General features: G+C 34.6%; 1 protein-coding gene and 1 long non-coding RNA gene across 2 annotated transcripts in view; both read left to right on the plus strand.

Moving 5' to 3' along the window:
* Positions 1-5,211, plus strand: part of LOC135117943 (uncharacterized) — a 37,938-nt gene extending 32,727 nt beyond the window's left edge. The window contains exon 2 of the long non-coding RNA XR_010277268.1: positions 4,766-5,211. This is a non-coding gene — a long non-coding RNA (uncharacterized LOC135117943). The remainder of the gene's footprint in view (positions 1-4,765) is intronic.
* A 6,582-nt stretch (positions 5,212-11,793) lies between these two features.
* The window catches only part of LOC110384575 (persulfide dioxygenase ETHE1, mitochondrial), a 334,248-nt gene continuing 323,074 nt past the window's right edge, over positions 11,794-22,967 (plus strand). The window contains exon 1 of the mRNA XM_064038415.1: positions 11,794-11,797. The gene's annotated coding sequence lies outside the window, so the exon portion shown is untranslated. The remainder of the gene's footprint in view (positions 11,798-22,967) is intronic.

The raw sequence follows: 22,967 nt of genomic DNA on the forward strand, positions 1-22,967 counted from the left end.
GATAACAGAAGTTAGACTCGTAAACGAAATTCTGACAAATGTTAGACGCAGTTATCTCGATGGCACGAATGTCCAAGCAGATTATATGACTCAAATGAAATGATGCTTTGGGAAATTATTTTCTCAGAAGTCAAGATTTAAGAATAATATTAGTGAGTAGCTACAAATCAAGTTTCCAGAACATTCCAGTCCTTCTCAGAAGATCTCTCGATTATTATAAGTATCACTATAGACCTTTTATTGTAACTATGGTGGGTTCTCTATTCAATACTTACAATACTTTCCTAATATTAATACTTTTGTTGATTTTGAATCTATCGATAAGGTATTCTCGAGAAAATTTACTAGAAAGTCTCCAAAAACTTTTTGATAAAAATTTAAATCGACTTCAATAATATACCTAAAACTTAGCCCTGAGTCTGACAAAGGCTATGTCAAAAACCGCATCAAAATCAGGTCTGGTCAAACAAAATCCCCCTTTTTTAAACTCGGTTAAAATGCAATTTTACCTTCCACAAAATGCAAGAGAACACAGTAGCACAACTAGTTTTGGTATAACCGGGTAAAGTATGCGAGTTTCATTTCAAAATTCTTCCTCTATATCATTGGGGAGTCTGAAGTTGAGTGGATTTTACGTGATTCGACTAGCGATGGTGGCGAGCGATCCAAATGCAGTTCTTTTAGACATCGTTAGCTAATAATGTAGTGCAGTCTCATTTATTACTTTATTGCTGGGGACGAGGGAAAGTAATTCTTTATGGGTATGATTTAAGCTGTCACCATTTTAATTCATTTTGTGTTTCTTAAATAATAGGGTTTGCCCTCAAAATAGTAGATTTGTCACCAAAATGTATCACCAAACAATGTAAAATCAATTCCACAATAAATTACCGAAAATCATGGAGATATGGGGTCAAGTACCAAATAAATGATTTTGTATGTATTATAATAGGTTTTTCCTAATAGTATTTAAGCAAACTAATTTAAAGAGATCACCAATAAATCATATATTATATCACTAGAAAATTTCATGAAGGTCTAAAAATGTAGGGTGGTGGTCATCATCCTTTCAACCAAAAGAGTCTACTACTTAACTGGCCATGTGTCTCCCCCCAAGGGCTTTAGTTTCCACAGGTAGTATAAATATATTTAAATTAAATTTCTAGCTGAATAGTAAATAAAACACTTAATCAAAGTCAAAATAATCAATATTTATTGTTAAAAATCTCGCTGCCCGCGCCCCGCATCGTATGATCGTACCTACAACCAACCTACAACCCATTCGTTGAGGCATGAAAGCGCGCCAATTTGTCTCCCTTCCCTTTGAACATATTTTTATTAAAATTATAAACTGATGTATTAAATTGGTAACGAATTCATTATTTTAATAACTGAACGAAATAAAATGTAACTACTGTATTGGTGACAAAATAACAAAAAAAAAGGAGTCGCAGTCAGGGATCGATTAATCGATTTATTTGGTGACAGATCTACCATTTTGAGCACCAAGCTATTATTTAAGTAATAAAACTATTATTATAAGAACGAAGTTTATATTCATGTAATGCACTACAATTTTATTGGTAATCCATCTCATATTTTACACATTATATTAACAATAATTTGCTAATTCATACCTGGGAATACTCTTTGTTTATCTGAGAACGAAAATATTTCGTGGCGATAGATCTATTTATTAGGTGATACAACTTGATGACAAATATAAATTTTGGTGACAAAAAATATAGTTCCCATTCTTTATTTCTTGTTTCAGTGTTTCTGATTGTGTTATGCAATCATCATGTGCCCAGCCATTTCTTGACAAAGGGGTCGGCTTCCAAATGCATTTGTTTGAGTGCTATTGTCTAAGATAAAATGACTACCTACTCTTATGATTACTACTTAATATGATTTTCAAAGATCGAACAGCCGAGCCTCGATCAACCCATGCGGCTGTTTATAAGCCACGACATCCATTTCGCATTTTCCATTTCCAATATCTTATTTAATAAGATAGTTCAACACACAATGACTCGAAAAATAATGTAACAAGCAATCAAGCTACTTAAATGTATAATATGGAAGCTATATATTTTAAGTCACTAAAAACTATGTCGCAAAATAGATTGAGCGCTCTGTAGTGTCTCCACCAAATGTTCGCACCGTTATCACATACCCATGTGTATGAATTTCGCTCTTTCTATCAGTAACTTTGCTTCTACAGTAAATAGTAAAGTAAATAAAGCGATATTACTACTCATAGCTCTAGGCAATATCAACAAATATTTCAAATAACTTCTAAATAAACTCTTCGAAATAGAACCTCTTACGCCTTAAATATTAATATTTATTTAAATAGACTAATAAATAATGTTTGCCTTCTTATTACGGTTTCTAAATTAGGTATAATGTACCTCTATGTTTTATCAATTCAATATGAATTTTTTCATTACGTTATATTTATTACTTTGGGCTCATCTCAAAGCGAGTATTTTGGGCGAAATTTAGGAAAGCATATCTTGGACATCAATGACCTATTTATTACATTAAACGGTAGGTTCCGGCTGTTACTTGAACATCTTTGGCAGTCGTTACTAGTAGTCAGAAGCCAGTAAGTCTGACAAGCAGTCTTACCAAGGGGTATTGGGTAGCCCGGGTAACTGGCTTAAGGAGGTCAGCTAGGCAATCGCTCCTTGTCCACTGGTGCTCAACTGCACCCGGGTAGTCTAGACGCCGACCATACTTGGGAAATGGCTAGGCAGATGATATTATCCAAACCAACTGTCCCACATACCTACATAATATCTCTTTAATAGTACAAGCAAGTTTACTAATCGAAGTTACAATACTCGTTACCCATATAAGTTTGTCTATTTGTTTAACCCACATACAAGTTCGGCTTCATCTCACATTAAATTGATCTAAGGAGCAAAACTTTTTGGTTACTTTTATATAGATGTCTATCTGTATATCTACTCTTTGGTGGAGAAATAGATGATTGGTTTGTTTTGAGAATAACCAACCGATTCATCATCATCATCAGCCTATCGCAGTCCACTGCTGGACATAGGCCTCTCCAAGTGCACGCCACTGAGATCGATTTTCGGGCTCTCGCATCCAGCTCCTGCCAGCCGTCTTGCGCAAGTCATCACTCCACCGTGCCTGAGGACGTCCTACACTACGTTTGCCGAGGCGTGGTCTCCACTCTAGAACTCGTTTACCCCAACCAACCGATTAATAACCGATTAATCAACAAAACGCTAAATTAACGCCTATCGATACGTAAACTGCAGGGGACTATTTTAATTTTGTAGGTACTTTTATGTACTGATAATTGGCGTTGAATTCATTTAATCCTAAAGACTAAAACTGATTTCCAGGGAAATACAAATACTTTTTGTTTTAAAATAATTTTTATGCTTCATTTTACAAAGCTACGTTAAGTAATTCCAGGAATTTGTAATTAAGTAACGGAAACAAATAGTTTTTACTATGTTCCGTATATAAATGTTTGTCATTATTCGATACATTTATAAAATATGTATTGTTATACAGAATATTATTTACAATGATCCATTAAATATACCTTCATTTTAAAAACAATACGAAAGCTTAAACAATAACTTAAAATACAAGATACATTTATTCGAATCTCATTAAAAACAGTCTTACGTAGAAGCATACTTTATCACTAATTTTGAAAGGCTTTCTGCCACACTCAGAGTCAGTTAATGGTTACTTAAGTGGTTCCTTAGTATAGATTTAAAAAAGCTCACTCTCAGAGACAATTAATGATCCGTTAGCATCCCTTAATGACAATTAAAGTTAAGTACAGCAAAACCTTTACTTAACTTTCTAATGATTGATTTTGACATTTATGTTTAAGGTTATAAAAGTAAATAAAATATTTTAAAAAGTCTCAGGAAAAGGAATGTTTTAACAATAAAGTAAAGATGAGTGATTTGCTTGACTTTATTGATTTTGTAGACTATACCAGAAGGTTTAGAGTAGTGGGGCCAAATAAGAAGCCCAGGAGGAGTAACATTAGAAGTCTATAGGAATATAAAAGGGTATTTTTCTATCAATGTTCAAGCAGTCACTGGGACAAACTTGGAATGTTATGATCTAGTAGCCCGGTGGCCTGGCAGTACCCATGATAGTTTTATTTATAACAGCAGTGCAAGTAAACAAAGACTGAATACTGGTGTGTTAAAAGGGATAATTTTAGGGGACAGCGGGTATGCAGTTAGCAATGTGCTACTGACACCGTTTTTATCACCAAATTCAACTGCACAAGAAAACTACAACAGAAGCCAAATAAAATATAATGTGGAATACTGTGGAAAGATGCTTTGGCATTTGGAAAAGAAGGTTTCCTTGTCTCCAACTTGGCATGGGCATTAAGATGGATACAGTTGTGGCTGTTATATGTGCTTGTGCGACATTGCATAATATTTCTTTACAGGTTGATGATTTGGTTCCAAAGAACTGGGAATCTCCTCATATTGAGAATGATGATGTTGTCCCGAGTGAAAGGCGTGAAAGCACAACCAACAGCAATGGATTTTTGGTGTGACAATCTATAGTTGATAGATTTTTCTCATTAATAATAATTTTTAATAAATAAAAATCCATAAAATAAGAGGAATACTTTTTTAATTGTTGAACAAGAGGCCAATTATGTAGTACAAAGTTTATTTGACTTCCTCGTTGATCTAGTGGTTGCAAGCGCGGCTGCTGTGGTCGAGGTCTCGGCCGGTCAGAGGTCGGGCCGAAATCGCTTTTTGAGTTTTCTTAAACTTTCACAAAGCAGCCCGTAGTCTGGAAGTTGGTGATTGATTCCTGATTGAACTCCTGTGTAATACTATCCCATGCTGCTTGTTTCTTGGCGACTGACTTGCCATCTGTTATTTAAGATTCCACGATTGGTCTCTTTTTAACTAATTGTGCTAACTAAGCTTTTTCGTCCGCCGTGAAATTAGCCACACGTTTGCGTGGGGCTCTTGTTCCTGAAGACTCCTAAAATGAAACAAGCACAAGTTAAATTCTTCAAATACATATGTGCAGCTACTAATGTACATAGAAACGAAACTTACCATGATAATATGTTAAGATAAAGCTATTTATTTCAGAGCTTATCACACTTTTCTTTCCTGACGGTTAACGGAACAAGAATTTTAAACGTAACCTTGACACTGACAGTACAATATTGACAGTGATACCAGAAAAAAGTTTCCATGTACTTTATATCATTTACATGAAAATAGGTGTTTTTACGTAAAAACGATGCCGAAATTAACAAATTCTTATTTCTATTGTTGATATACAAGGTTTTAATGTATTTTAATAACAGTTTTTGCTACTTAATAATTTCACATTTTAAGGTGCGGCTACACCTTTCGTTTATCGATAAGCATTATCAAAGACAATTTGACGATACTCTGCCCTACGGATACTTAAAGCTGTCATTAACTAATGAAAACTTAAATTTCGTCTCTGGGATGTATCGTTCATTAACAGATTTAATGATAATTAGTTAAGGACTCGTTAGGACTAATTTAAGTATCCATTATGAGTGTGGCAGTTTGTGCTCCGAAGATAAATGACTACGGCGTAACTACTACGTGGCTTGGGTGTATGACGTCATTGCTACGGCTACGCTCGCTACGAGCTCGTAGCAGCCAGCTACGCGGTCGTAGCAGCCCGCTACGATTGGTTACGGAATCAATTGAATTCACTCTGCAGTGGTTGGTCGACATTGTGCTTTTGACAAATTTGAATATTTATTTCAGGCAAGTTTTTTTTTTCTGTGACACCGTGTTTTTATGTGAAATCTTTTTTACTGAATATTTAAGTAAATAAAACTTTCGAATGAAATAAAACTGTATGAATCAACCCAACAAAGAAGTTTGTAAAAGTATTTTATTTTGTTTTTTTATCATGTTTTATTTAAAGTAAAATATTTTATCCAAAAATACATTTACACAGGCGAACTGAACCTGTTAGTCAGCTCATTTAAAAACGTAAACTTTTAAAATAAACAGTACGAATTCCTCCAACCGTTAATTAAAAGAAAATAACCAATACTGCTGATACCGTTCGAAATAAATGAATTATTAGTATATATTCGATTATTTGTGCTCTGTAAACATACTTTAAATTAATTACGCATGGAGGAAAATTATTCCAAATATTCATTATGGAAAATGTCCTCTTATTTGTACTTTATTTTTTTCATATAAATTTAATTTTAGCGGTAAATAAATAGTGTTTGTATGTAGTCGAATTTTACAGATTTACGAGTTTCTGACTGCTCTACAGCTCATAAATGCATTACGTTTTTTCAAAACTATCAACAATCAAAACGTGAAGGAAAACATTTCGAGGAACCCTGGACTATATAGTCTGAAATCACCAACCCGCATTGAGCAAGCCTCAATCTTTTACTATGTGAGAGGAGGCCTGAGACCAACTGTAGGACGATAAAAATACTGTGTTGACGATATCAATCTTTGAATTTAAACAGATGCAAAGCAGATTTCTTTTGTTGTTCAGAACTATACAATCATTAGTATAATTAATGAATTAACACAAATATAAATACCCACTACTCTATTCACACTGGTTTTCATAAAAATATCACTCCTATCCTTAAGGGTGGGTTTCGTAAGATTGGCACACATCGAGTCAGCTGTGAGCGAGGGAATCAATCACGAACATGTCTTGTGACGTCACAGCGTCAGGCAAATGTACCAATTGAATGTTTACATAGAATATGTTTATTTATGTTTATGTATCATTTTGGAAAATAAATCCTCAAATATTTTCAATTTTTTTAGTAATAATTTAATACCATGTGTAATTTAAAGTCTGTAATTTTCATTCGCTCTCCGGAGGAACTATTTGTTTTACCTGGATAAAATGTAGTGTATGTATACTGACTTATTAACTTTAAACAGAGATCACGTAACATTCTGATGATCAAAGGATTGTTGATTTATAGTAACTCTTGCTATTCTTTCCTCCTATTATGCTTGTGTCTGAAATTAGTTAACTTTATTACTACAACGGGCGGGGATGAGATTCAAGGTTCTCCAAGCCGGCACTTTAGCTACTGGACTCTGGGCTAAATTAAAATTCATCCTTTCTCCTTTCACGGTCACCACGAGGCGAAAACAGCTCGTTTACCATTTACATAAAATAACAGTACTAAAGTTATCTGTAATTCGGTCTTTGTTGTTCCTGATTTGGAAGACAAACTTAGTTTCAGTGAGATTATGGGAAAACTCGAATTACTTTGAGTACTCGTGCATAAGAGAGCCTCTCAACACCCGGAAAGCGAAACCCACAAATATTGTTACACCCACAATAGATAAATAATGTTCAATTATATAAATAGATTTATCAATTTTCATCTACAGTGTCTATATATACAGGGTGATTGTATAAGGAAAATGAATTTGGATATTGCGATTTGATGTCACCTTTTGGAACATTCTGTATACAGAGGAAAGTTTTGTATGTATGTAAGTAAAATCCCTGCAACCCAGTTATCTTTGAATTAAATAAAATAAAAAAATCTACTACTCATACCTAAAAAACACGTTTCTGAACCATAAACCGATGTTCACTAGTTACAAATAACCAGAAACCTACTCAATTAAGAGGCTACTGAGTTTGTTATGGACAGCCGTTTCTGTTCAAATTCAGTGTAAGCTGAACTAAGAGGAATAGACTATGCAGCCCACAATTCCTACTACACGCACACAAACATACAATTTCTGCGAACACCCTCTGTCCTCGATTCTCGATAACAACATAATTCGTATGACAAAGTTCTCGAACTCTCTGGAACCCTGCGGATGACAGCACTGAACATCGATGGCATTTGGAAGGTAAACCGCAGTCGGGATACAGACCGTGTATGTTGGTATAAACTTTGTTTCGTATTACCAAGAAATTAAATGTTCTCTAAAGTTACATGGAATATAGATAATTTTAGTTGGTCAACAGAGGTTAAACATTCAAGGGTCCTACTTATACTATGTATTATGTGAATTTTTGGGTTTGGAAGTTTCTTTCCCAACCACGTTTTACGGATATATAAGTTGAGTTTCGTTGTGACGGGTATATCTTGCACTGACCTATTAAATACTACGCGACCGCCCGCATCGCTTCGCCCTTTATAAAAACCAAGAAGAAGCCCTTTCTGCAGACAGATTTGATTATTGTTAGCACGAATTCATCTTAATCAAATGATCCATGAATCTCACCAGCCCCACCCAAATTAGTTATACGTTACATGTAATCTAATTACAGAATCGCTTTATGAACATAATTTCATAGTCCGAAGCACATGACTTCACAATAACAAGACGTCAATAGCAGCGGAGGGTAACCACAGCGGAGTCACCACGCCTTGCATCGCCGGACACCGGACGAACGACCCGGACGCCGGACGATCGACCCGGACGCCGCTCCCGAACCGGACGCCGACCGTCAAGCTTTTTAAAATAAATATTATTTGAAAGAATTCGATATTTTGTTGCTTCAGTTGTGAGTAAATTTATTCAGATGCTCGTATGTTTTAATCAATGTAATATGTAAATGTTGTGGAAAATGGTTCATTCCATTTATTGCGGCGAGACGTATTCGAATAATTTATTAGAATTTCGGTTCATGTCAGCGTTTGGAGGAGCGTTAAATGTAAATTCGACATATGCGTCGATAACCCGAAAATGATAATAAACTGTTTGACAAGTTTTTCCATTAAAGCGGGATTGGTTCTTACGACCCTTAAGATTTTACTAGCATATTTTTTGTAAATATTGACGAACAACCTTATAAGGAAACAAAGACTACAAAAACTATACATTAAAAAAATGTATTATAAAAGCCACATTGACAGTTTTATCCAACACGGCTTCTAATAAAAAAACAGCCTCGCATCGATATAAAATTACCCGGCCCAATAAACCAGCCTCTCCGATGCTTAGAAAATTGCATCCATTACTCGCTCCGTATGCAAGAGGAGCATTAAAGTAGTTAGTAATGGAGCAATGGATATAATTTGTGGTGCAAGCCGGCCGGTGTAAGAGCATTGTTGATTGTGGGCGAGATAAGTTCACGAGGTTAATGTTAAGCCTCAACTTTAGTGGTTGTATTAGCTTATCGTATTTGCGTTTTAATAATGGCAGAAGATTATATATGCAATTAAAAACTTGAGAATCTTGAAGAATACATGTCACTTTGCTAGTAAGTCCAATGGACACAGAAAGTTCTTTAGCTTTAATTTAAAGTTGTTATTTAATGCAACATAATAAAATAAAATTTCAAAAATAGCGTGTTAAAAAAGCATTTTACTGCAAGAATAGGAGACAAGTAAGAAGTTAAAGACATCTTTGTACTATTAGACAAGGACACAGTTCTTTTTTATGTAACTCCTTAACGTAATGTTTAAGATGAATTGGATTTTATTTAAGTGACACATTTAACTCAGATAAGGAGCATCTAAATAAAAGTATTTAAATACCCACTAACTCGCAAAAGGCTTTATGCAAAAGAATATTATAACACATACTTAGCCACAAATCGTTTTAGATCCACTATCTAAAAGAAACCAAAGCACGTACAAAATAGGCACAAGCATAACGTTGATATACCTGCGCCACAATAGATGTATGCGCGCCACCTGACTCATCAAAGCGCCATTTGTCGCGCCATCCCGGGAACGGGCTGACGGCACTCATAAAATATTTAAATTCTTTGATATATCCCCTTTTTATAGTGACTGACAGTGGAGTGTGTGATTAGACGGTAAAGAGTAGATTGGTTTAATGTTAAGTTATTATTACTGAGTTGTCACACTAGGGGCTTTTCCGCTCGGATCTTGAGTGAGCAAATCCAAGCGACAAAAATTTGGTTTTGATCTTTGACAGATCGAACAGACGAACCGAGCAGGAAATCCGTCAGTGCAAAAATATTGTTAAGGGTGCGTTTAAAACGAACAAACAAAGAACTAGTAGAGTAAAGGCATTCTTTCACAGACACAGAGTTTTATTTATTCTTCTTTAAAGAACTTGATACGCGGTAAAGAATGAGTATTCACTTGTTTGGTATAAACGAACCCTTCTAAATCTTAATGTTAAATATACAACTACATCTTAACAAGTAAATGATGAACCAATAAGCCCATAACAGTAAATATTGAAAGACAAATATCGAGTCAGTGACAGCTGCGCCTCAAAATTAATAAAGAAGAATACAGGCTTAATATGTTTCATAACATTATTCATATCTCGTTGAACGTAAATTGGGTTAATCAATTACTATAGTCCTTGTAAACAATATTATGGCGTACTTTAATCCCGCTGTGTCAATATTGTAGGCCTGAATCAACATGACCTAGCGATGCTTTATTATTGCTTGTAATGTATAAACAATTGAAAGATGTACTTAAATCGTAAGATTTTTTCTAAGCTACTAGTGAACTTGCAAGAAACTCGTGGCTATGTAGTAGCTGAATCAAATATAATATAGTAAGGATATAGGTTTTTAGGCGATTTGCAAAGAACAACTCAGTTTATCACATAAAAAAAAGTTTGCTTCAACTTCAGCATGGGTAACACAGCCTGACAGTCATTAAAATCGTGGACATATTCATACAGAGAAAACGACCAACTCATGCCAGTTATTAATAGTGTTCCATTTTACCAATTTCGGTAAGTAACACTAAAAATATTGGCAGAATATTCGCAATAAGAAGGCCATACACGCATAGGGGCGCGCGCCGCGCATGCCAACTACCCAAAGTGATAAATAACATATCGGTACCTAATAACCGCAGACAAAAATAAACAATATATTATCGTCACCGCAGGACGAGTCTCGTTTGTAACCCACCTATTACGTAACTTTACGAGCTATAAACCGGACAAATGAAATAGTTTGTCGTGCGAACGCAATAGCACCGCGTCGGCCCGTCAATTTGTCAAGTCGTATGTTCCACTGGCTCCCTCAAAATTGCTTTTGTATGCTACATGTTTAGAGTTGTGCGTAAAGATAAGCGAATGTGAATTATATTGCCTAGATCGTAAAGCCGTCTACATGGAACAGATAAAATGATATTATTTCTAAATGTTTGTATGTGTTTCGCGTTTCTGGTTTATGTTATGAGTAGGAGGGTCGTATGTAAAAGTTAACACTTTCATAAGAACCCTCGTTTGTTAGCTGGTGAATTCTAAACTCAATGTTTTAGTGCAGTAATATTTTGGCACTTACACGACAGTTTTGTTTGGTTATGTTTATGTGAATGAATTATACTAAAATTTTGATGTCGTATTTTATGATTATGATGATGAAAGCTGCACCTTTTGGAAACCAGAAACAGTCCTTAAAATACCTATACTTCAACCTACATGCGAGCCACCAATTCAGTAGAAACATTGCCATAACAATAATTCTAAGTATAGCTCATCTCACAAAGACCTCTTCCAACAGCAAAAGACTACTAACACAACGATTGACATAAAAACCCGTCCATAAAGTACGAGTTCAACAACTACTGGTAGTTGTTACAAACAACTGTGTACTTGCTGTGTCGTTGTTGAATACAGAACGAACTCATAACTCACAACTTTAGGATCATGATATGCTGTAACAAATTGTGATGTCGTTCTATACAAATACCTTTTGAATTTAAATTTTTGTTGTTTATGTTTTTTTTTTGCGTTTTGTTTATTTCAGGTATATGAAAGTAGCCTAGCCCGGTTTCAACCCTGTGTCAAGTTGATTCCAATAAAGTGATAGAAACCTTAACTTTAAATAAAACGTGATGAAAAGGTAATTACAACTTATGACAAAAAATAATGATAGTATTATAAAATTATTAAAAAACACAGTGGACAGACGACCTTATAAAGGTCGCCGGAAGACGCTGGATGCAGGTCGCCTCCTACAGGTATCTGTAGAGATCTATGGGGGAGGCCTATGTTCAGCAGTGGACGTCCTATGACTGAGATGATGGTTAAAAAATAAAGATCTACTTTTAGTACACCCTAATTTATTCTACTAAAACATCCAAAACAAGACGTGGCACTCGAGTTACTTATATAAAAGTTTTTGCTGTTTTCCTTTCCTAGAACACATTTCTATAAAATAGTACCACACATTATACAACTCTACGTTTCTACGAATAGACTTCGTAAAAGTAATTATACATTATTTTACTTAACGTCTAACAAGGCCAATGTTTTGTTCCACGCATCTTGTTATGTCACTGTCGAGTTTTTACAAGCTATTTTTTATGTTAGTTTTCTTGTTTACAACTCGGCTCGTGGGAAGCTTATTATTTGTAGGAATGTTTTGTTTTATTACTTTTAAAAAGTCTTTAAAAATACGATAATGTGTTTTAGTTACAATTTTAGTAGTCAGCGTAGTATTTTATGGTAAATGCTAATAGCCTGCTTGAATCGTCATCGTAATAAGCAAAGGAAATTGCCACAAAATATTTTATACATCTATTCTTTTGAGAGCACCATCGATTTTGTGTCAAAAAATCCGTTTATAATTGAATTTGCTCTAGAATGGCACTTTATTACTGATTGCAATATCTCAAACATTTCAATGGCAGTATATTGACACTACAATACGACCCCATCCATCATCCTTTTCAAAATCATAAAATGTATTCTTCTTTCTCGTCAAACGCCAAAGAGCTCAATTATTTGAATGGAATGAAAAGAAGTGTGAATGAGAATGTTTTTCAACAGCTCGGTAAAAAAGAATTTTATCATTGCTCTGGGCATTCTAATCATCTAAATTTAGGCATTGTTCTGTATAAAGTTTCGCCCGACAGTTCATTATGTTACGTCCTCTGAAAGTACAATGGCAACAATGATTTTTTGTACGCACTTATTTAGGTGTTTTTATTGAGCAAAGATTATAAGACTTGACTTTATTTTTAACTTGTAAGTGTAGCTAAAAATAAATTCAGGTGTATTTTGAAAGATATCTTGTCTTACCATTCATGACCAAAGTAATATTTTGTCAAAATAATGACCTTTCATATATCAACCTTAATTACTTAGGCGGTTAAATGTTACCAAGGTATTTCCAGGCAGAATTATCAAGCGCACAGCTCGTATAAGTCATGCAAAAAAGCTGAAACAAGCTTTCCATTTAAAAACGTACATAATACAAATATTGATCAACCATTTTATTATTATCGTATCGCAACAAAAAAATGCTAATATCCTTAAGAAAATATTGTGAAGTCTCATTATTCTGTTAACACTTTGTAGTCGAGGAGTCAGTCACCGTGACATTATATTAAATGGATTTTCTCTAGTTATTTAAATGGAAGGAGTAATTCCTGTTTTTAATAGAAGCGCATAAAATAGCTAATTTTAGTTCAAAGTATTAATTTGCCCGACTACAAACAATTTTCTCCATTGAAAAAAAGTAGGAACGAATAGATCAACATTTGTATAAAAGACACATGATACATGAATGGTTTTAGAAGTACATACATATTTTTCTTAAATACTCGACAAACGTGTTTCTATGTTTTTTGAAGATAAACCATGAAGACACAGTTTAAATATATTCACTGTGAATTAAAAAAAAACTACCCCTGGTTACACAGAAAATACACAGAATCGAGTATAATTACAATCCGCTATAAAACATATATATAACTATCTAATATATAATACACATAAAAATACACAGCTTGAAACATATAAAATAGGTATAAAAAAGAATTATATCATCTAATTTAGACAATATTACAGCTCAACATGTATTATAACGGGTAAGATTTAGTTCGTAAAATATGTGAGTATGTTAGTATGAAATATGTGCGAGGCAATAAAAAGCTACATTATCCCTAGGTGGTATTTTTATCCCGGAAATAAGAACCGTTCCTACGGGAGTGTGTGGGAAATCGTGGAAAACGGTGTTAAATATTGGCTTTCAAAATTACAGTAAGTACTATGAATAGACTTCTTAGAAATGTATTTTTTGGTCCATTAGAAAACTTGAAATACATTAGGCATTTCTATAACGGCCTACATCTCTTTTTATTCTAACTCCCATAATGGGCCTGCTGGAAGAGATTTGTTATGAAATAAGCCGTGCCTTGTACTATTTTTGCTTAATTTCTGTATTCTGTGTGTATAACTGAGTACATAAACGATTAAATAAATTAAACAATATTCCATATAGATACAACTTTTGCAAGTACAAAGCAAAGCACTGATTGCTATATCTACCAAGGAATAAGTCAGTCCGTTCCTCAGCCGGTAATCTGGTCTGCTTAATAACAATAGATTATCATCAATTATCTGGCTGCCAGCCATAGCTTATCCCTTTCAGTCGTCCACTTGCTAGCTAAGAGATTTATGATCTAACTAGCTTTGCTCCGCGGTTTCCTTTGAGTCTAGAAGTTCTTTTTTAATGTACTTAAGAAAGATTTGATATTTTACCTTCGTTTTATTAATTTTACCGGTCTTTATTACCGGAATTATTTTTTTAGAATATATTTTGTATAGAAGCATCAAACAATCAAATGGGCCATCATTCGAAACATTTTACAAACAAAAACAGGAAAAAGAAAATTGTGGCGTCATGAAGATATGTATTACGTACCAACGTACCTGTAATTACTAAACTTTATTATAGTAACATAATTTTATTAGGCAACGTTTTACAATTGATAGCATAGAACAATCTACAATTTTTACCAATTCTTTTTTTTATTGCTTAAATAAATAAAAATCTAAATTATCCGACTCCCCGCCTACCCATTTATATATGTACAGTATACAGTACACGCTTTGTGAAGCAAACAGTACCACCATCATAATAAATAACACGACAACAAAGCAAGTCGCCGATACACAACATTTACCAATACATTCACTTTCAAAGCAAATCAAAGCTCTCATTAATTTAGCGGCCGAAGAAATATGACGATGGAAAGAATACGGCGACCAATGAAGACTGCGAATAAACGTGGCCGACATTGATAAATTAATAGTCACTTGCATCTGTTTCCGTTATTTTTCATTTACTTTTTTAGTTGTTAACTACGCTCCTCTTCGGGTTTGATCTTCTATTAAAAATGTTAATGTTTTCTTATTTAAGAAATCTTTGTTATTTTTTCTTATATGCTACCTATTATCATGACTAATTTCATCTATGCTAATTGTATTGCTTTTCGATTATCCAAAACGGTTTGATTACTTTTGAGATTAGATGGAACAATCAGACTAACGCAGAGATACAAAGTGTGTATTTTAGAATGAATACATTTTCAAAATTGTCAGTAACCTAAAAACAGTCCCACACTTAACAAACAGACACTTTTCACATCATTTACGTATATTAATAGGTGTTCGCGAGTTCGACGGTTCAGCAGTAATGATTGTTCGATGCATATGTGTCACAATAAATACGTTTTGGGCCGCTTTTGTCCTTTGTGGGGCGAAATACATTAATCAGGTGCGCGGGAATCGGGTCAGTAAACGGTATGTTTTTGCTTATATCTGAAGATTGCAATAATATTGAATTTCTATAGATCTGGTTCATTTGTTTTATATTGTATCAAAAGTTCTGCATGAATGAGTATCAGAGTTGAAGGATATTTAATACAGCAGATTTATTTTATAATGAACTTTGTTTTGTTTGTCACTTATATTATGTATCGAGGCTTTTATGCGTTGTTATGCTGAGTTACCTTCAAAAGTTCAATGTACAGTGACAAAAAAGATCGGGATTAAAATACTGAGCTTCTGATAAAAATAAATTGGTATCTAAATCCCTAGTAAGTAATCTAATCTTCCCTTAAAAATTTTTAGGCATTAAAAAATTAAACAGTTTGCTGCTGTTATAAAAACAAAAACGACCAGACGAAAAAAGTCCAATAATCTTCCTCTTTCGCAACTTAAACTCAACTCAAACCTTAATAAACTATCGAGGGACGAAACTAAATAAAAACTCAGTGACCAATTAAAAACTTGGTATTTTTGTTCACAACAGGATGTCATTCTAACTGTGCCTATTTGCCGCATCAGCGAATACGCGATTCACTGTCTTGAAATTAAACTACGTTCGGGAATGTTCGGTTTAAACGAATCTCCACGAATTCACGCTTTGGGGATAATAGTACTTATTTATTTTCGGGCTGGTGTAGCTTTGAACGGAGAACTGGTTTAATGCGGTTTGTAGCGAGATGCTGGCAGAATACGTGCTTGAAGACTGAGTTTGATTAGGGGGTTAATTTATGACATAAAATTTTAAATATTGTTGATTGTTTTTAGGGCTTCATTGGTTGGTTACCAAAAGCATTGCATGCGAGAATGGATTCCAATAAGAATTTGACGCATCTCCACTTCACCATAAATATGTCGTTTCTGTAAATATTTAATACAGATTATAAATATAGATAGCACATGGTAAGTATCTAGTATCAATGTAATCATCATGCAACAATAAAATGTACCTACATTTTTTCCAAAATCAGTGATATTACCCGTAGGTATTTAAATTAGAAAGTTACGTAAACCTTGTCAAGCTACTTTTATAGGTGAGCAGAGGTGAACACGGAACAGTGTGCACCTCGGAAATTCTTTCCTAACAATTTACAAGTTTGGAAAAACTCGCGAACTACAAGTTTGATACGACGAAAACTCCCACGCTAACTGTTCCGCCGGGTCTATTTAGGTGATACTTTCGTAATAAGTTTAGATTAAAAATATTGCAAAGTATTGTAGGTGTAAATACAATGGGTTCTTTGTGTTTAAGTAAAAGTCAATGCGATTGGACCAGTTTTGGGATTCTTGGTATAAAAGCTTAGCCTTATTTTAGCTGTGGAACATAAATGGAATAATGACTTTTCTTGAATAGTGTCTGTCTGTCTGGTTACACAGAAATGATTTTATTAACTTAGGTCGGATTCTAGACCCTATGACCAAAACTAAGTTGCTACTTTCCAATATGGAAAAGTCGAAAAAAAGGATCGGGAATTGTTTCTTTCAATAGTCAACAGTGAATAAATTCAAAATCGAAACCTGGGTGCATCAATGTGACTTCTAGCCATAACTGCCCTATATGAAAATCATCTCGAGAAAACCTGGCCACGCCAATCCACTTTCATAAGAATAAGCCTGTACTCAGTAAACACGAGGATAAACAAAATAGGTCAATTATGATCATCATCAATAACAGTATTATTAAATCAATACCTTCTGATTATCTCACAGCCGCTCTATACACGTAATTATGTTTTAAACCCAAATCAATTGGTTGCCTTGTGTACTGGTTACATTTAATTGATCAATTATCATCTGTGTGAGTGCAAGAGCCGTGATTGGCTGTATTATTCGCATCGAATATTATCAAGTGTTATGGTGGCAATATGTTTTAGGGTACAAACACTCTATAAACTTTTAGTCGGCCGATAGTTTGTTTGGGCTCAAACTCAGTATGAAGATGAATGGTAGTCCGCACATTACAAAGATCAGGTATAAAGCCGGTATCAGATTGACTGAAAAGTTGGACTGTTATCAATATTTTCCTTTAGAAATACATTTTACCAACCATCAGGTCAACTCTCAGCCGACTATTTAGTATGCAGTATGTGTTGAAATAGTATGTTTAATACTATATTCATGAATAATTTCGGATTTCTTGGAAATTGTGAATAATTTTACAAAGCCTTTTCGGATCTATATTGGGTTTGATGTAGCTAAATAGATTAGCGGATTATTGTTGTTTCATTGTGTGTTGTGTTCCCAGAACTAAATAATAAACATTAAAATTCCGTGTATTTTATACATATTATACAGGGTTATTGGTAAATCACTAACAACCTTGCAGGACTGTATTACTAAAGTCATAAACTACAACTTTTGTTCTATGACTTTTTATAAAACATAATACATTTGCCAAAAACAAACCTACAAGATTTCATTGGTCTATCTAACACATTTCAACTCTATTTTGCTATAGTGATAAGCACGCCCCTACCATTTCTTCACAAAAGGCCCAACAAAAGGCCCGATCGAGACCAGTCGAGCGATTAGTCGACCTTAGAGTGTGCGGACGAGTCGAGATTATCACACATTACAATAAATTCGTTTGGTGAAGGGTTGCATTTTTAGAATGAATGCAAGATCTTTGTCTACCCTACGCCTCCCGCGCACTATTCTCGTACCTAGTCATACTTTTGAATTGGTAACTCGCTACGCTACGATTTCCCGCCTTTTTACGAAAAGGTCAAATAAAAAAAAATAAAAAAACAAAATATCGTCTTCTTCACGTACTGTGTGCCTCGGTGGACGATCACTATCCCTGATGGCATGCCGGAATTGCCCGTAATCTCGTAACCTATGTGTGGCGGCTAGCATTGTTACTCAGCTAGGTGTAGGGATGTTTGGGAATCGTATGGCGTGTTGGCGACAGGCTTCCGAAACATTGTCATCACACCTAGCCAGCGTTCGCACCATTTCCGTGTACTCGACATTTGAATATCGATACGCCATACTGTAAAGATAATTATGTTCGCACCACCGAATTTACCTACAAGGACACGTATGATGCGACGCGGGCGCATAAAAACGACTGATGGCCGCTCGTAAATAGGTCAAACGCTCCCCGCCTGAGCCCCGCTCCCTGCTCCCCTCCGCTGTCTTTTGTACTACTGTTTACTGTGCTTCGCATAGACCTCGTAACTTTTAGAGCGTTCACTTGAAATATTTTAATTTTTGTGTGAAAATTTTGATGAACTAAAATCTGAGAATTATTAAAAGTCATAGAACAAAAGTTTTAGTTTATGATATTAGTAATATGGTCCTGCAAGGTTGTTAGTGATTTACCAATAACCCTGTATAGAACTAAAATAAATGTTCCTCTACTTAGAACGGTTCAACTAGTTACTATTTTGACGTTTTATAAGTGCTTTTACATGTTCACTTATTGTGTAATATCATCTTCATCGCAGTCTTTTTATCTTCCCACTGCTGGGCACAGGCCTTCTTTCACACAGAGAATGGTTGACTTTTGCTGATTGCAGTTTTTATAGTCCTCGAGACGCCTTTAACTTAAATCAGACATTGGTGTCCAAGATATACTTAGAAAGTGCATACAAACTTTGAACAGTTTATAACGAACTATTATAACATACGAACGGTCGAAAAAAATCTAGGATAAGTAGTTCTGCACTTCTTTAAATATTTCATTAGAAGCCTGAGAGGTCAGATGGTAAAGAGTCCAGTTACCCAAACATAAACCACAATTCAGGACCTTATTTTCATCCATGTATAATTCAATTTACTTAAACAGAGAATTTTTGAACAAATATTTAATTCAGGAAGGTTTGATTGTCTATTTCTCATAATTGTATTGATGTCGATTCGAAATTGGCGTCCTGGTACGTTGATTAACTATTTGACGTTGCCATGGCAACAAATGAATATTTCACCATTGTCATTGATTTGTAATCAGTTTGGTTGGTTATTGAATGGCTTTAAATTGGCTTCTGATTGGAAACTTACCCGACAGGGATGAATATAAAGATATTTATGTCAATAGTGACCTCAAAAGCCTTTATAACCTACTGCTCTTAGCAACAAAATATGTTCATGTTTTGATTGTGTTATATTTTTTCAATGTCCTTAAATAGTTTAGTTTACCTAAAATTTTTGCGTGCTATGTTCATCTTAGCTAAACATGCTTGTACCTACTGTATTATTATTGAACACCTTTGTATACCATGTTTAATGCAAATAAACGATTTATTATTATTATTCAAAAAAACATGTTCAAACACAAACAAATGCTCTTATGGAGAAGAACCGGCAAAAAACTCCATGGTGGCTAATGGTTCCTAATTGAGTCACAAGAATTAAATATAATAGGTATAATAATAATATATGTTGTCGGTAAATGCACCTCTACCAATTTACCAGTACATTATGCACCGCAAGATCATTCCCGTATCTTCATTTTCATGAAAACTTAACTACCGCATTTTACGATCCCGCTAGGAGTTTTGAAAAATTCTGTCTCTCGTTGCTACGTCATAAAATAACATTCATATTGTTATCATGCAAAATATCTCACCGCTGCATTTAAATATATTTTTATAATAAAATTGAAGAATATGAGTTTTGAATGCGGCCGAATAAAATGATACCACAGCTATGCAAATAATTAATCACGTCATGTATGTGTGTGTGAGTGTAACTGACAAATGGTTGATTGTTCATTTTTCATGCTTGATTGGATTTTATCGTGTTTTAAATTAATTTTGGGTTTTATAATAAATATCAGAGTACTACTGCGATTAAAATGATATCTAAAATTTATTACTTTTTTTTTCAATAACATATTTATTACACGTTGGCTTTGAAAAAGGAAAATTTGAAAAAAAAATGCAAAATAAAATTTTTAAACATATGTATGTATTAGTTTTCTACACGGTCCACTACATAACTACAACTTTTTTTGCTAATGACGTTGGCCAGATTTCCATAGCCGAAGGATGTTTAGGAATACCATAATGTTAAACCAAAATTCAGGATTCTTAATTGGATGTCGATCAAATTTGACCACTATAACGACTTATTGTACTAGCAAGCAGAATTTCCGAATTAAATTTGATGCTACGACCTCGTAAATCCACATTATTTATTCAAAATAGGCATTTCCAGCACTACGTCAAACATGCTTTCATCAGCGATAACATGTTTGGTTTATGTTTAATTAACGCAGTGAATACTCCAAATATTTTTAATATCAACATGACTTCATATCTGAAATCGGTCCTCACCTCACTTGAGGCGAGCGGTATTTACTCAACGTACTAAACAAACAGTCGAACGTACCTTGTATTTACATATGATTTGCCCCGAAACTCGTTGCTCATCGATTACAAAGAAATTGGTATCGAGTCGGTGCCCTTTTCTTTGAGCAAACAGTCAACTGTTTTGTGTGATTTTGGGCCATTTCAATGTACGCTTCCATGGGACGTCAATGGCGTGCCTTATTTGTATGTGTGACCTCTTTTGCTCGTTTTAGGAATGGTTTGATGACGTGATGAAACGGGGAGATTGTTAAGATTTTCTCTTTGCAATTTTAATGTGTATTGATTGCATTGATGTTTCCCTTTGAAATAATATTGAGTTGCTTTAGAATGGGCTTCGAGGGGAGTTGATCGTTAATTATTTTCCATGTCATGTGATCGTAGTCGGTGTAATTGGTGGTTTAATTGGGTTTAATTATTTATTAAAACAGAAGACATGCATATAACCTTAAAATTATTAAATAAATAGTGATACATAATTAGACTTGATACCACAAAGCATTCAACCCGTACATGACCAAATCTGCTCTAAATTGGACTTATAACCGCAAAATCATTTGCACAATGTCTGTTATTTGAAGTGGAAGCTTTTCCATTTGATGTCCACCATTAATTGAAGATGCGATAATAAAAATGCACCACAATAGTTTAAAACCAGAAAATACGAAGCTGCATATCACCGCAGGAGTTTAAAAAAACTGTTAAAACGTAGTTTCGCGTTATTTTTCCACAGCGTTCTCTCGTGGGTGATAAAAATATTCATTTAATGCCTTTTATATATTTTTCTGTGCTTACTTATTATAACTCGCGCTTTGTTCCAGCGATGGTCTCATAAAAACATTATGAGGAGACATGAAACGTAAACCTCTGTGTTATTATATGGCTTATATATTTTATACGGAGGTTTCGAGTGAATTTTAGTATTGTCAGCGGTAAATATATCTCTTTTGGATGAATTCGGATGCTTTCGTATTCGTAAATATTCTGTTAGACGTGAAAATATTTTCCTCTAATTTTGGAGTTTATAGTCATAAGTGCCTCCACTACACTACACTTCATTATGTACATATGGATCTACATTAAGCTTAGCTTGCCGTACGCAGATGAGTCTATTCATTTGGTAGTGTACCTACCAAGATGGTATAAATCATTGCTTGTTTTTGCAAAGGTGATATAAACGGGCGTTTCACTTACATTCACACATCCAACTGACTGATTATTATCAGATGACTATTTTACCATTGTTCAACCATACATTTGACTTCGAAACTCAAAATAAAATTCATCCCATAAATAACCATCAGAACTAAATCGTACATCATAAAATATAGTTTTGGATCGTATGATGTAGGAACTCGCCTAACGTTTTGCCAATAACCGCATAACTAGCCGCTTGATAAAAGTGCTCTTTGGCCAACTTCCAAACTGTTCAAATAGTTTAAGCCAAAATGATTGAGTCCACTTTATTCAAATTACGGTTCTATCATTTTGTTTAAACTAATGACTTTGTTAAAACTAATACATATTGGGTCTCTCGTGGTATCCTCTTCCTCATATAATGGTCCATCCCTTTTGGTTGGGAGCTTTATAATATTAAATGTGCCTCTGCCAACTTTATAGCAATATAGCTTATAACGGGTGATTTTTTTGCTGGTATCTTTTTGGGAACACTGTTTTTGGCAGATCACGCGTGAATCGTGTCTTGTGTCATTGTCAAACTTGTTCAGTATGGTCTATAATTTAACCATGAATCGACTTACGAACGAACAACGCTTGCAAATTATTGAATTTTGCTATCAAAGACAATGGCCGAAACGTTACTGTGAATGGCGAGCGCTACCGTGTGATGATTGACATGCCTGACATGTGGTATCAACAAGACGGTGCCACATGCCACACGGCACGCGAAACAATGGCCTAATTGAGAGCAGCCTTCCGTGAACAGTTTATCTCACGTTTTGGGCCATTCAGTTGGCCGCCTAGATCGTGTGATCCAACGCCTTTGGACTATTTCTTGTAGAGCCAGCAACGATTGACGCACTGGGAGCCAATATTGAAGCATTTATTCGTAATATACCGGCTGATATGTTGGAGAGAGTGC

Source organism: Helicoverpa armigera, chromosome 16 (assembly GCF_030705265.1).
Source record: "Helicoverpa armigera isolate CAAS_96S chromosome 16, ASM3070526v1, whole genome shotgun sequence".
NCBI lineage: Eukaryota > Metazoa > Arthropoda > Insecta > Lepidoptera > Noctuidae > Helicoverpa > Helicoverpa armigera.